Genomic DNA, 13,470 nt, shown 5'->3' with positions numbered 1-13,470 from the left:
GTGCAATCTTTTCTATAGCGTCCACTACAATCTCTGGACCCGTAATTCGACTATCCCCCACCTCTGCCCAACAGAGAGGTGACCGGCATTTACGTCCGTAGAATGCCTCGAATGGAGCGGCTTGAATGCTGGTGTGATAACTGTTATTGTACGAAAACTCCACTAAAGGGAGGTGCTTTTCCCAGCCGTTGCCGAAATCAATAACACACGCTCGAAGCATGTCTTGAATAGTTCGCTCAGACTGCCCATCCGTCTGAGGGTGATATGCTGTGCTCATGTCTAAACGTGAGCCAAACGCTTTGTGCATCGCATGCCGTAGTTCTGACGTGAATCGTGCATCCCGATCCGAAATAATAGAAATGGGCACCCCGTGCCTCGAAACAACTTCCTTGAGGTAGATATCTGCGAGAGTGGAGAACTTATCCGTTTCCTTAATAGCCAGGAAGTGTGCAGACTTGGTGAGTCGATCCACGATCACCCATATTGTGTCGTTCCCACGCTGAGATCTCGGTAGGCCTGTAACAAAGTCCATGGAAATTTCTTCCCATTTCCACTGTGGTATCGTAGGCTGTTGAAGTAGGCCAGCTGGTTTCTGATATTCGACCTTGACTCTCGCACAGGTCAAGCATTTTCCAACGTACGTAGCAATGTGGGCCTTCATACTAGGCCACCAATATGTAGTGCTGATGTCGTGGTACATTTTATCCGACCCTGGATGTACCGAGTAGCGAGACTTGTGTGCTTCGTCCATTACGAGTTCGCGTAAACCGCCATAGAGAGGGACCCAAATCCGGCCCGTGACATAGTAGGCGCCGTCCGCCTTTTGTTCCATTTGTTGTCGTGAGCCGCGTAAGGCTTCAGCCTTGACGTTTTCGGGCTTCAGGGCTTCTGTCTGAGCAGCTCGTATCTGAGCAGGAAGGCTAGACTGAATCGTAAGCTGTAGCGCTCGCACGCGCCGTGGTAAAGTGTCCTTTCGACTAAGGGCATCCGCCACAACATTGGCTTTGCCTGGATGATACTTGATAGCGCATTCGTAATCGTTAAGTAACTCGACCCATCGTCGTTGACGCATATTCAAATCCTTCTGCTTAAGGATATGCTCGAGACTCCTGTGATCGGTGTAAATCGTGCACCTGGTACCGTACAGGTAGTGTCGCCATATCTTAAGCGCGAAAACAACAGCTCCCAGCTCTAAATCGTGCGTCGTGTAGTTGCGCTCGTGAACCTTGAGTTGACGAGAGGCGTAAGCGATAACCTTGTCGCGCTGCATTAACACACATCCCAGTCCCCGAATGGATGCATCACAATAAACCACGAAGTCGTCTGTGCCCTCTGGCAATGAGAGGATAGGTGCATTGCAAAGTCTATCCTTTAGGTGCTGAAAAGCAGTCTCCTGGGGCTCTCCCCAGCGATAGGTAACACCCTTCTGTGTCAGTAGCGTAAGTGGTTGCGCGATCTTTGAAAAGTCTCTAATAAACCGTCTGTAGTAACCTGCCAGACCCAAGAATTGACGTATTTCTGTCGGTGTACGCGGTGCAGGCCAGTTTCGGATCGAATCTACCTTGGATGGATCGACATGTATCCCATCCTTGTTCACTACGTGGCCTAAGAAGTGGACTTCACGAAGCCAGAAGTCGCATTTAGAAAGCTTGGCGTACAACTGTTCCTTCCGAAGGAGTTCCAAAATAAGACGAAGATGCTGCTCGTGCTCCTCCTGACTCTTGGAGTAGATCAGAATGTCGTTGATGGAGTCAAGAACATTTTGTCTAGGTAGGGTTTGCACACTCTGTTCGTAATGTCCATAAATACGGCGGGTGTGTTCAATAATATCAAACCATTTATCACATCAATCATAAAATATAGTAGTTGAAATAATTCATAAAACCCAAAACATTTGATGTTCAAACCAAACTTTGTTCGAATAGCGGAAACATAATAATGAAAAACCCCAAAAAGAAGTCATAAGTTCAATTAGCGTTCATTGCGTCTCCTCCTCCTAACATGAAAACTCGACCTCTTGCCTCGTTGCCATTGTTATTGTTGTTTCCCCCGTTGTTGTCGTTGTTCCCGTTGCCCTGGTTATTGTTGTGGTTCTGATTCTGGTTCAACTGAGGACAATCGCGTTTGTAGTGTCCTTCTGCCCCACACTGGAAACATCCCCGGTTTCCACGCTGTGGTTGCTGCTGCTGGTTCTGTGGAGCTGGCGGTGGGAGTTGCTGGTTCTGATTTGCAGGCCGTGGACTCCTACAGTCTTTGGCCTCATGACCCATCTTGAGGCATCTTTGACAACGAACCTTATTACACTGGCCACTGTGATGTTTGTTGCAGGTGTTACACTTTGGAAGGTTTCCTCGATACCCTCCTTGTTTATGGCTGCTAGAGGAGTGCTGACTTGGACTCTGGTAGCTGTCCGTCTTTCGCTGCTGAGACTGCGCCTGCACTGAAGCTGACCCCTTGCTAGAATCCCCCTCCCATTTTCTTTTACTTTCACTGGGAGTAGCAAGTGTAGTAGAAGCAGTAGCGGTAGCAGTAGCACTGATACGCTTTGGCAGTTTGTTCTGATCCACTGCCTGATCGGTGATGCGATGAGCGAGACGCTGGATCTCCTGAATGTTGTTGAGGTTAGCCGAGGTAACGTGGCTCTGAATCTCTGGTACAAGCCCCTTGAGATACAACTCAATGCGCTTGTATGGTGGGTCTACCATGGTTGGACATAGCACAGCCAACTCGTTCGACCTCTTGGTGTAAGCTTCAATCTCTGAACCCACCATCTTCAAGTTGTACAACTCATCCTCCAACTTGTGAATGTCTTCTCTAGTGCAGTATTCCCTCTTGATCAGTTCTTTGAATTCATTCCAGGGTGTGGCGTTAGCAGCCGCCAACCCTAAGATCTGCACTTGTGCGTTCCACCAAGTGAGCGCAATCCCTTCAAGTGTGCCAGTGGCGAACTTCACCCTGCGAGCCTCAGGGCATTCACACATTTCAAAAACCGACTCGAGCTTTTCAAACCAGTGGAGGAGTCCAACTGCCCCCTCCGTGCCGCTGAACGAGCTAGGACGACAGTCCATGAAATTCTTGAATGTGCACCCAGGTTGTTGCTGAGCGGGTTGACCTGCTTGGGCGGCTGCAACTGCCGCAGCAACGAGAGCCTCTAGCTGGGCTTGAGTCATGGTAATTCGTGCGGCCATTGATCTTCACATCAAAGGCAACATAAGTGAGAAAGGTTCGCGAATAGTGCGATGACAGAAGAGTGTAAGCACATAAGTATTCTCATGCTATGACAAGTTGTGAGCAAGGTAATGTAAGCATACTACGAGCAAAGTTCTAAGCAAATTCTAGCATGTAGGCAATAAACATAAACCTTATTACCTAAGAAGTTGAGTCTTGCACGTGGAGCGAAGCGTCGTTGTGGATCGTTGAGAGCACTGTTCTGGTTATAGTCTGGTTTTAATAAAAACGTTTTCCCCTTATTAAAACCAAGTTCTCTATAACCAATGGCTCTGATACCAATCTGTCACACCCCCAAAAATCCACCTGCGGAGTATCACCGCTTGGGAGCGTGACTGACCAGGATCAAGCCACCAATCATACAGAACATTGTATAAAGTAAAAGTAATCACATTATAATCCAAACCATTTCCATATGAAAGGTGTTTCCAAAACATAAGTAAGTTAACATTGTTTAGCGGAAGCGTATTATTGTAAAACCCATAGCAAATAAGTATCAGACATCAAAAGTGTTTAACGAGGTGATCACGATCCAAGCCCCACAACGACCAGCTCCTCCGTGTGCAAGCTCCAAGTACCTAACGATCTGCAAGGCATGTAACAGAATGATCAACAAACTAGTTGAGCGAGTTCACAGAAAGTAAATGCGTAATAGTAAGTTCGTTTGCAACAAGTGGCTCTACTGGGCCGATTGTATGTTCTATTGGTGGTGTTCCACGTTACTGGTGGTGGTGTTCCACGTTTCCTGTGGTGGTGTTCCACGTTTCCTGTGGTGGTGTTCCACGTTTCCTGTGGTGGTGTTCCACGTTTCCTGTGGTGGTGTTCCACGTTTCCTGTGGTGGTGTTCCACGTTTCCTGTGGTGGTGTTCCACGTTTCCTGTGGTGGTGTTCCACGTTTCCTGTGGTGGTGTTCCACGTTTCCTAACCACTAGACTACTCGTAACTATAGGTATCCTTCACAACCGAGGATAGTGATGTGGTAGTCTAGTCATAGTGTCAATAGAGTATCTAATCAACCTTCCAATCCCATTCCCAACCCCGGGAACCCCATGCCTTGGTAAGAGTGTGAACTCACCTTGGTTTGCTCGGTATGCTAAATAAGTGCTCACAGTTAATTAATCACGTCCGGGATAGTAAGCAAAAGAATTGATCAGCAAAGTCTCCGTAAGGGTTGTGGTTGCCGTCACAAATTAAAAGTGTTCTAGGGTTTTTCTCCAAAAAAAAACTGCCGACTATGCATGTGTTTCGTATATAACATTTCACAGTAATGGGCCAAGCCCATTTAAAATGACTGGGCCGAAACATATCGAAGGATATGTTTCGTGATTCTTCGGGCCGAAAGATGTCGAAGGATATGTTTCGTGCTCGAAGGATATGTTTCGTGGTCCTTCGAATCCTTCGAACTATGTTTCGATCTAGACTAAGTGTTTAATAATAATTCTAATAATAATTCCAATATTATTTTCTATTATAGCAAGTAATCACATATAGGCACAATGACGATATGTCTCATTAAAACACAACGAGTACAATTACAAATCCATAATTCAAACAGCTAGACAGTCAAAGTCAACGCGCATTAAATGCGAAAGTGAAAGTCAGAAACTCAAGTTGTCACATTGAACCCCCTCTCGCTCCACTATCAATACCGCACCCACCGCGTTATGCGCGGCGGATAGGTATAATATGAGTGGCTCATCCTTGCGTGGTGCGGTTAGAGTTAGGAGTTGTATCAAACACTCCTTCATTTCCCGGAAGGCCTTTTCAGCCTCTGCGGTCCGCTGGAATTGTTCTTTCTTTGAACAGCTCCGCAGGGTCTTGATGAAAGGATAAGACTTAGCTGCATGGTTGGCTAAGAATCTGTTGAGTGCCGCTAGTCTGCCGGCTAGCCGTTGCATATCTTTCATCGATGAAGGCGATGGCATGCGCTCGATCGCCTGGACTTTCTCCGGGTTTACCTTGAATCCATCTTTAGTCACGATGAACCCAAGGAATTTGCCTTCTTCCATTCCAAACGAGCATTTCCCTGGATTGAGCTTTATGTTAACGCTTCGCAGAGTCTGGAATGTTCTTTCAATGTCTGTGAGCATGGTATCTTCCTCCATGCTCATGACGAATAGGTCGTCCATGTAGATTTCGACACTTTTGCTTATTTGGCCGCGGAAAGTGTCGTTCATCAGCTTTTGATATGTTGAGCCCGCGTTGCGCAACCCAAACGGCATCTTTGTATAACAGTAATTTCCGGTGGGAGTCCGGAATGCCGTTTTGTCTTCATCCTCGATTGCCATTTGTACTTGATGGTACCCTTTGTAGCAATCGAGGAAACACTTCCACCTGAATGGTGCGAGATTATCGACTTTTTCGTCGATTTCTGGAAGCGCGTAACAATCCTTGGGGCAGGCTTTGTTAAGGTCTTTGTAATCGACGCACATGCGCCAGCCCCCGGAAGGTTTCTCTACCATGACTGGGTTGGATAACCAAGTCTGGTATTTGACTTCCCGCAGGATGCCTGCGGAGAGCAGTTCTTCGATCTGCTCTTGCATCGCCTGATTTTTAGCTGACCCAAGGTGGCGTTGGCCTTGGATCACTGGCTTAATACCTGGCAAGGTATTCAAGTGATGTTGCGCAATATCACGTGGGACCCGGGTCATGTCTGCGGGTGTCCACGCGAAGATGTCTTGGTTCCTGAAGAGAAGTTGCTTCAGGTGCGCTTTGGTGGCTGGGGACAAGGCGTGACCCAATGTGACCTTTTGTTCTGGGTATCTCGCGTTGAGAACCCATTTTTCTGGTTGGTCGTTGGGAGTGGGCCTTGCGACCTTGGTCGGACGTATTTCGTCCGACATCATGACGTCCCTGCGGGCATAGATTATCGCGACCCCCGATTCGGTTGGGAAACCGACCGCAGAGTGGGGGACGAATGTAATCATATTGAAATCTCCTTGGGATTCTCTCCCGAGGAGTACGTCATATCTGGAGGTGTGAGGTAAAACCATGAAGTTTACCTCTTCTGTCCTTGTGTGTCTTCCGTTGGAAAGACGCACAGGAAAAGTAATCTGGCCCAGGGGAAAGACAGTTTCCCCTGCGAACCCGGCCAACGGGTAATCTACCGCTTGCAACCGATCTTTGTCCTCCTGGTCGAACTGGTTGAAGCATTGTTCGTAGATTATATCAGATGTACTGCCCGGGTCGATGAATAGACGCTCGGTGCAGTAGTGTGCCAGTTGGCCTGAAATAACGACGGCGCGCCTATCGCGCGGTCCGCCTCGGACTTTTGGAAAGACGACTTGCTCGTCTTTCCAGTCATTGTCCGGCCTTCTCGCCGCTTTGCATGGCCTACCTTTCCCTCCGTGGATCATGTGGGTGGAAGCCACGTACATGGTTTTCTTCCCGGAGGAGGTACCTTCGCCATGAGGGGTGATGCGCTTGGTGGGTTTTTGCCCACCTGGCAAAAGGTGTTGCAGTTTCCCCTCCTTTAAGGCCTGCTCAATCTCCAGCCGGAGACTGATGCAGTTGTTGGTGGTGTGGCCCGAGTCCTTGTGGTACTCACAGTAGAGTGTGAGGTCCTGATTTTTCTTGGACTTCATTGGTTGGGCCGGTCGCAAGAACTGTGGGTCCGCAAGGAGGACCTCACTTGGCGACATGGTGATCTCGGTCCAGTTGCGGTCCCGAGAATCTTTTTTTGACGCCCGACTGTCTCGGGCGGGGTTGTAGTTCCTTGGGTCGAACGGGTTGGTTCGCGGGAAATACGGTTTGGAAATATCACGATTTCCAACGTCCCGGTTGCGTTTATTGTTACGCTTGGACCCTTGTTGGGATGTTTCGGCTTGGGGCTTTGCCTTTGCCACGTGCGGTTCGAGTGACCGCTGTGTCTGGGCGTATGTCTTGACCGCGGTCATGACATCCTCCCATTTTTTGGGCAAGCCCTCCTTGCCAGAGATAGTCATGATCATCTCTCTGTCTTTGACGGCCCGGATGAAGTGGTTTCGTGCCATCTGGTCTGCCACATCACCTATCTCCAGGCACTATTTATTGTAACGGACGACGAATGCCTCGAGGGATTCGTCGTCCCTTCGCCAGATGTTCATGACGTCCAACGAATCACGTTCGTGGCGTCGCTGCTGGCTAAAATGGGCGAGGAACTTGGTACGCAAGTCCTCGAATGAATCCAGTGATCCCACTGGCAAAGAATCGAACCATTACCTGGCCAGGCCCGTAAGGGTCTGGGGGAAAAAATTACACCAAGTGGGTTCATCCCACTGGCCGTTGATGCCCGCGCCCATGAAGATGTTCATGTGGTCGTCCGGGTCGGTCGAACCACTGTATTTCCCAACGTTGAATGGGAACTTTGTCGTGGTGACCTGGGCGTTGGCGATCCGCGGGCCGAACTTGGAATTTTCGGCCGCTGCCTTTGGCCTGTATGGTTCATTCGCAGGGCGCTTAGCCGCCCTGAGGTATGTGTTGCGGGGGTGACTGGGAGGAACATAGTTGCGTCCTCCCGGTCTGCTGCTGGTGTCATGTGAATCCCCGCGGTAGGTATGGTCGTCAGGGTCGGTATGACCATACCCTTCGGTGTATGGTAGTGGGCCCAATCGGCTCTGAATGCCTGGGCCGCGTCGGGAGGTTGATCGCCTCCTGTCCTCGCCATGAGGCCAAGGCGGGTATGCACTGGTCCTCTGGTGTGGGACCCGTACGAGGAATCGTCCTCGTTGAGGGTGCGGACCGAACAGTAAGACGATCCGCGGTCTTCACGTCGGCTTCTTGAAGCCGGGCGTGAATGTACCCTGCCGTCGTATTGTAAAATACGATCAGCAGGGGTGTGCGGTGCTGGGGTAGGCCCAACTTGTATATGCGCTTCCGCACAAGCGCGGTTGTATGTTGCTGTCAGCAGGGCTGCCTGCTGCTCGTACCAGGTATGAACGTCCATGTCTGGTGGGATCACAGATGCGAACTGTGATAAGTCATGTCCAAACGTAAAGGAGGGACCCCTTTGTGTGGACGTGCCGATGTGTCCGGGTTGGGAGGTCGAGGCATTGACCCCTACCGGAGGTGGGATTGGGGGATTTGGGTTATCCGCAGTGTTGTTTTGGTGATCAGTCATGATCTTGAGAGAGGGAAAAGGATAGATGAGAAAATGCTAAGAGTAGCGGTGGGCGCCAATGATGAAACAATGGTTAACCGGGCAGGGTTATCACACTGGTCTCGTCAAGAAGGGTTAATCCCTTTCTCTCGAGGATCGCTGGCTGGATCACCGGTGGTCGATCTCCTGCACAAGGAAACAAGCCGTGACTCGTAACAAGGAGGATGGGGTGGGGGGTGCTCCTTGTTACCACTCTCCGGCGTGAGAATCAGTAGTTTGCTTGAGAAGCAAAGTAAGATAGTAGTAGTGAGAGAGTTGCGAAGAGATACCTCAAACCTGGTTTGGGGTTGGTATTTATAGCCGAGGAGTGAAGGAGGAGGATGATGGATGGACTGACGACGTGCTGCACCTTTGCAGGTGTGTCAGGCTTGTCGATTGTGGAGGTTACGCCACGTCAGTCCATTGCTTACGTAGCTCTGACAGGTAACTGCCATTGGTGCCACTTGCACTGTGGTGTCAGTCCCACTTGTTGAGTGCATAGGATGCGGTGCAAGCCGCATCGCTGCATGCGGTAACGTCTGAGGTTACCGCGTCTCCTACTTGTGATCAAGAAATACGCGAGATGCGGTGCTGGCCGCATCGTCGTCCGCGGAGACTACTTGCCTGCATCCCTTGTCGTGACGAAAATGCCCATATGGTGCGGTGCCAGCCGCACCGTTATGTTCATCTTCTTCTATGCCTAAGGTAAGGCTTCCTTGTATTGATAGAAGTGTTCACTGGACGCGGTGCGAGGCCGCATCGCTGTGAATACTTCCGTTTTCATACACCAGATGTGATGCTATGTCGCATCATTCTACCGTTCTCATGTTCCATGTAAGTCCTCCTTCGTTACTAGATAGATTGGATTCAACCCTTGTGCCGACGCGTTCTCGCATGGGCACAAGTAGGTTGTTAGCTTGGTGGGGGTTTTGATAAGGGTAATGGTCACTCGTGGTCGATGCTGACGCGAGATCTGGGACCATACCCCTTCAAGAGGCCTCTACAGATTGAAGATAGAAAAATTAAGAATCTCAAGCATAAGAGATTAGTTCTGGTCAAAGTGAAATGGGACTCCAAAAGAGGACCTGAATACACATGGGAACTTGAATCAGAAATGCAAAAGAAATATCCACACTTGTTCCAGTAGATCTCGAGGACGAGCTCTAAAACAAGGCGGGGAGGATATAACAACCCTCGGTAAAACCGACATCCTCATAATATTTCTGACACCCTAATATATCTTAAAATACCCAATATGTCTTTATATGTACCCCGTATGTGAAAACCGAGCCCAAAATAAAATATAACATATTAAATAAATTAAAAACAATAATTATTAAGCTGAGGCGGGCCGCGTAGGGCCTCACCTCAAGCTCATGCGGGCCGCATTAGGATATAATTGGACTCCGTTTAAACCGTTAGTTGATGCGGGCCGCGTACAAGATCGCTTAAGTTAAAGCGGGCCGCGAGTGACCTAGAATGTGGCGCAGCCTGGTGATGACACGTGTCATCACCGTGTCAAGGCTAGAGGGTGATCCGGACGAGCTACGCATTGACCGGAGGTCAACGCGGGCCGCGTAGGCCCTGTGCTCATTGAACGCGGACCGCCTGGATGTCCGATTTCACAACTATAAATAGATCGCATCAGTGTTCGTTTTCCGTCGCTCACATTCTCAATCTCAAATCACAATTTCTGTAGGAAGTAATTATACGCGGGCATTATACCCCCTAAAATAGCGAGGTTCTGCTACGATGTAAGTATTATAACCCCTGGAGACGTATTAGATACGCTGCCCGATTGATCTAGGGTTCCGTAACGGCTGTCGTGGTTCTGCCCGACGTAGTCGTTGGAATGCCGTCTCGGGGAGGGTATTACTAATGTTAAAATGGGTTATTATACTAACACACGTGCATTTGTGTAAATTATAGATATTCACCAGGAAACCCTAAAGAATAACCTAAGACAGCAATGTGAGTAATCTCCTTTTTGTTAACAGTTTTTACAAAACCTTAACCTTTTTACAATGCAATTTACCAGTGATTGAGTCTTTGTAATTCTACAATTACTGCCGGTATGTTGGGGTTTTGTATACAAAATGTGAGTAACGTTACCATTGGACGAAGAGTTAGCCAAATATGACCCTCAGTCAGACTTGACACTACTGAATGAGTAATTGGGTAGATATAAACATTGTAATCGCCCTCAATACTGTTTAAAGTAAATTAATATTTCTTGATTAAACTGGGATTCACTCACCAGTATTTCCCACTGACAAAACCTTTTTAAAACGCGTTTCAGGTAACACAATGTGAAAGCCAAATAGAAGCTAGCTGGACAGCACTGAAGGCTTGGAAAAGTGGCTATAAAAGTTACCTAAATAAAAGAAAGCGTTTATTTCAATAAAGTGGGATTTATCCCTGTAAATCAGTTTGTAATAAAAACTTGGGTTTTACCCATTTGTTTAATACTATAAAATATGGTGGTTTACTCTGATTAAAATATTTCCTAACTACGGTCCTGATGAAAATTTCCGCTGCCAAATTGGATAAATAAATGTGATACCACCGAAACTGGCTCACGGCCGCCCGTTCCCGGGAGATAGGGATCGGGGGTTGTGACAGTTTCGCTTCGGTGGCCCATCCCCAGGCTAATGGACAAGTGGAAAGAGCCAACCGAAGTGTCGTGGAAGGCATCAAAAAGCGATTGGGGAAGGAAGGCGTATCGTGGGCAGATGAGCTCCCGCATGTCCTATGGGCACACAGGACCATGCCTAAAACGAGCAACAAAGAAACTCCTTTCAGCTTGACGTACGGCACCGAAGCTGTCATACCCGCAGAAGTAGGGATCCCCACACCCCGCATACAACAGGGCCAGCAAGAGAATGAGCGAGATCTCCGTCTAAATCTCGATTTAATTGAATAAAGGAGAGAACTCGCAGCAATCCGGGAAGCCAAGTATAAAAAAGAGTTGGAAAGACACTATAACTCTAAAATAAAAGAAACCCGGTTCAAGGTCGGAGAGTATGTAATGCGGAGCAATGAAGCAAGTCTAACTGAAGGAACGGGGAAGTTAGCCCCCAAGTGGGAAGGACCCTACCAGATCAAAACGGGTGGAAAGGACGGCGCGTATACTTTAAGCAAAATGGATGGAACCTCCGTCCCACGTACTTGGAACGGAGTGCACCTGAAGAAATGTTATCTTTAGAAGTTTGTTTCGAAACAAATAATTGTAAAGCGGAAGCTACGAGCTCCGTCACCTTTTAAATTTCCTTGTAAAGCGGATGTTTTTGCCCGCACAAGTTATATTACAAGAACCGCAGAGGGTTATACCTGCGGATTGTTTAACATGTTTTTACTTCGTACTTATCGGAGAAATTTAACTCCGAGCCCAATAAATAGAATGTTATAAATCTTTCTATCAACAAAAGTTGCAACTTATAAATAATCACCGGCCGAACTCAGGGATCCAACCCTAAAGGGAAAGGACGAACTGGCATCGTTCGTATTTCCCTCAAAATTATCCTTAACAAAACACAAAACGGATCCGCATCTAACAAAGAACGTTCTAAAAATTCAAAATGTACACATCAAAACATGGACGCATGTGCAAAAATAGTTACATCAAAATAATCCGGACATAAACAACCGGAATAAATATCGATACCATTCACGAAAGGATAATTGTCAAAAGTAAAAGCATCATTACAAATTATAATAAGGCACCTGTCAAGGTACCGATTGTATTCACTATTCAAAGTAAGGATATTATCCGGACTAACTAAAAACTTCCAAGGTGCATACCCCAAGGAGCCGGGCATGTCCACCTTACTCATCCGTAGAATCGGCATTGGCAAAACGGAGAACTTTCTTGATCTCACTAAGAGGCGCGTCTCCAAGCTTCGGAAGATCCTCAATCACCGGAAACTTGAGAGTATCAAAGCAAGCAATCGCCGCCTTAAGCTCCTCCGTGCATTGCGATTCAGTAACGGAACCTCCTTGAAAGGGGTCTTTTTCTGCAAGGCATGAACGTAACCAGCATGCAGGCCTGAGTTGATGCCCACCGCACTCATCGCATTGTTGACCCCAGCCACGGCGGCGGTCATCTCTTTACCCTTGTGGATATTCTTTGCCAAAAGCTAGGCTCCCTCCGAAAGCATCCAAACTTTTGTCTCGCAAAGACCGTCCACTTTTGCTCTCAGAGAAGCATTCTCCGCCTTCATCTCCTCAATTCGGTCTTTTAAATCAGCTTCCCCTGATTTAAGCGCATCACGCTCTGGGGAAAATGTTAGAAAAACAGGAAAAATAAGAGATAAGTAAAGCAGAAAGATAGACGTACCAGCCATCATGCTCTCATAAGCAAGACGAGCCTTGTTGAGAGATTCCTCCATCTTAGCCAAAACCATCTTATGCTCTTCATCCTTCTGTTTCATCGATTCAGAAAACACTTTGAACTCCGAAGAGATCTTATCTCTGTCCTCGGCTGCGGCAGCAGCAGCCGCTTGGGACGACTGATTCTGAGCAGTCAAAGAATTGACCTTCTCTTGCTGAGTTCGAAGATCCTGGGTCAACTGAGCTATCTTCTTTTCCACCTCCGGACTCCTCTGGACTTTGCGCTTCAACGAACGAATTTCTTTCTCTAAATTCTCCCGCACAGATTCCGCCTCAATCCACCTACGGTAAAGCTCCGTCACGAAAATGTTCGATTGAGCCTGGTTAGTCAAAACCGCAACTCCCAGATCCGGATTCTTCATCTTTCGGCTTCTGACATGATCTATCGGAGTGTTTATATTAAAAAGCATGGTCCTAGCTGTTAAAGTATCCATCACTGTATCTTTGTTCCGGATGTCCCAGTCAGGAATAAATTTTTCCTCAGCAGTCACTGGGTCAATCTCCATATCATCCGAAAACAAATCTGCATATCGAAAAAAGGACATCAACTCAGGTCCGAACCAAGATGAGGGAAGCGAAGACACTTGATCTTCCTCATCATCCAAAAAACAGTCCGGACCCAAAGATGATCCCAAGTGCGTACCTGAAAAAGTCACCACCTTCGGTTCACTATGGGCTTTGCCCTTATCTGTACCCACCGGATTCTCCACCTCCATGCTCTCCACTTCGCTGTCCGG

The sequence above is a fragment of the Helianthus annuus genome, chromosome 17, assembly GCF_002127325.2.
Source record: "Helianthus annuus cultivar XRQ/B chromosome 17, HanXRQr2.0-SUNRISE, whole genome shotgun sequence".
Lineage (NCBI taxonomy): Eukaryota > Viridiplantae > Streptophyta > Magnoliopsida > Asterales > Asteraceae > Helianthus > Helianthus annuus.
The sequence above is the reverse complement of the archived record's forward strand: the minus strand, read 5'-3'. Positions refer to the sequence as shown.